The sequence below is a fragment of the Furipterus horrens genome, unplaced genomic scaffold (genome assembly GCF_987537825.1).
Source record: "Furipterus horrens unplaced genomic scaffold, mFurHor1.1.pri manual_scaffold_11, whole genome shotgun sequence".
Lineage (NCBI taxonomy): Eukaryota > Metazoa > Chordata > Mammalia > Chiroptera > Furipteridae > Furipterus > Furipterus horrens.
Genome location: NW_028327181.1, coordinates 8,317,535 through 8,320,591, shown reverse-complemented (window position 1 = coordinate 8,320,591; position 3,057 = coordinate 8,317,535).

Here is a 3,057-nt window from a genome sequence, read left to right as displayed (position 1 = left end):
CCAAGGTACTCTGCCTGGTCTCTGAACTTTTATTCTTCCTTTCTCCCCTCACCCAGCCCTTTCTGCAAATTCTCCCAGACTCCCTATTTAAGTATTGTTCAATGTGCGCTCAGTACAGTGCACTAATCGTAAAGGTACATGCATGGTAATTTCTACATGAATGTACACCCATGTGGTCACCACCTGGATGGAGATAAAGAACATTTCCAGGGCATCTTGCAATCTCCCTTGTGCGCCTCTCCCCCCCAACCCCGTCAATAATTCCCCCTGGGGGCAACTATGATTCTGATTTCTGTCACCATCCTCTTGAACTTCTTGAACTTCAAAAAACGGAATTGATTGTTATGTTCTCTTTCTGCCATAGGCCCCTTCTCTATAGTTGGTTGGCCAAGTTAATTTTTGATTTCTCAATCCAAAAACTCAGTCTAGAGAGCCCAAGTGACGGTATCCATCGACACTTGCTGTTCCCTCTGCCTCTCCCTCTGTGTAGGGGGCATTGTCCTTAAAGTCCTCTGACTTCTCATTGCCCTCAAGGGCTTTTGCATCATCTGTTTCAAGTCTCAAAACAGCCCTGGAATGAAGGAGTTCATATTCCTGCAGTTTCACAGATGAGAAAAACTGAGGTTCAGAGAGGTTAAGACATTTGCCCCAAACCCCACAGCCGGTAAATCCAGAGCCTGCCCTTAACCACTGGGCCATCCTACCTCCCTCTGAGTGGTGCCTTGCGACCCTGTAGACATACTGTCCGTGTTTGCTGACTGAATGAGTGAAGTGGACCACTTCAAAGCAGCTGTCTTGCTGGCCTTTGGCGTTGCCACATTGAAAGTGCCTAGGATTTCTTCCCAGGGGGTGACTCAATGCCAGGCCAGCTTTGCTTGTGGGATGAGCAGTACATTCATATCCCCAATAGCACAGCCTTGGCTTGACTCCCAACTGAGCTGGCCAGTGTGGGAGGTTGAGGCCTGAGGCCTGGAAGTTGGGCTCAGTGATCAATGCCCCCAGGCGCCATCAAAGGCCACTGTCAACCACACTGCCTCTCCCAAGGCACCCTGGAGCTGCTCAGTGTCCCCAGCTGTGATCCTTATGTGATATTTAAACCAGCCAGAAGCATGGGCTGCTCAGTTAGGCCGTGGAAGCAACCCGTGAGACAGTTGAGCAACCAATAGCATTTATGCTAGCAAAAGAGATTTTTTAAAATGTCAAAAAAGGATAATATTTTTCTCCCCTGGTGTTTCAAAGCAGAAAGAGAGAGACAGACAGAGAGAGAGAGAGAGAGAGAGAGAGAGGGAGAGAGAAAGGAAGAGGAGGGGAAATGGGCCTAATTATAATTGATGAGTGGCGTGAAGTTAATGATGACTCATTTTTTTAAATTGGTGTTTGACAAGAACAAGAAAGAACTGAAATCAGGACAATTAGGGAGTAATGAAGAACTGTAAAAACAGAGAGAAAAGCAGGTAAGGGAATGATCCTAGAAGGCCATGACTGGGAATGACTGTGTCTCAGGGCCAGGCTGGGGGGTGGGGTCCCTTAGCAGATCTACAACAATGATTCTAAAGAGGTGGTGTTCATGAGAGGGTCTCAGAAAATTCAGCCAGACTATTGATCTCAAATCTGCCCAGTTCTTGCAATATCCAGCTCCACCACACTGATCCAAGCCCTGTCCTCTCTCTCTCGGAGCCTTGAAAAGACTGCCCAGCAGGTGCCCCTTCTTCCTCTTGCCCCTCTCCCCCAATCCATTTGTCTCATGAGGCAAAGGAATCTGTCTAGAGACAAGGTGACCATCACTTCCTGGTTCCACATCCTTCTCAGTGCACATCAGAGAAAATCTCAATGTCTCAATGTCTCACTTTGATCTCCAAGCTTTAGTCCAATGGATGAACTAATGGCTCCTTATCCAGCCTCATCTCTAACCATGTGGGCCCTCACACTGTACATATCTGGATTCTGCATCCTCAACCATGCCATGCTTTTTTCAACCACAGGGCCTTTGCTCATGCTCTTTCCTCTGTCATGAATACTCCATCTTCACTTGAAGGGCAGGGGGACTGGTTCTTGACCTTCAAGTTTAAGATTTAAGTTAGAGTAATTTCCCCTGACCATTCTCTCTCACCGAGCCCTATGTCATTTTTTTCATAACCCTTATCATGGCTTGAAATTATAGCTTTTTTGCCTGCTTTCATGCTGTCTCGTTTCCTCCCTGGGTTATAAAGTCAGGGACCATGAACTTTTATTTATCTACATATGACCCAACACCTAAGACAATGACTCATTATTTAGCAGAACCAAAGGGAAAACAGCCGTCTCATGCAGCGGTTTCAGTTTTGGCTTCAAGCACAGCGAGATCCAGATGATCATTGCCATCAGGACTCTTTCTCTGTTTACTCACATGCTTTCCTCTACGCTGCCTTCCTTCTCAGGCGGACACTCCTCAAGGCAGGCTTTTTTCCTGGCAGTTTAACAACTCCAGGGGAAACAGAGGCTGCTGTTTCTAACCACATAGCCAGCATTAAGTCCCCATTTATTCACCAGTCAAGTCTTCATTGCGCACTTACAGTGTGGCCCTGAGCAATCATCGGTAAACAAAATGAACAGAGTTCTTGCACTCTTGGAGCTTGTGTTGTAGTGGAGGATACTTTGTCCTCTGCCAATGTCATGGCAATAAGGTAAGAGAAGAATTGTTCCAAGTGGAGTGCTGTTTCCAGGAAAGAATAAGATGAAGACAGTCGAGCAAACCCAGAAGACATTCCCTGCAGACTGTGGAGGGAACAGGCTAGGGAACAGAGGACTCAGGATTTCACTCCTTCAGCAATTCACTCATCTGTGCCAGGCACTGTGGCTGGGACTCTGGGGACTGGAGGAGGGCGGTGTCATTTGTGGGCACGTGGCTTAGGGCTGTGGTTCTCACCTCTAGGGTGGAACAGAATCAACCGAGAGATACCAGAGCACCCAAGTGTGTAAAGACCTGGCCAACGACACATCAGAGCAGATTCTAGGAGGTCCCTGTAAAAAAAAAACAAGTCACTTTGGGTTACTAAGAAATGTTTACAAGCAGGAGAG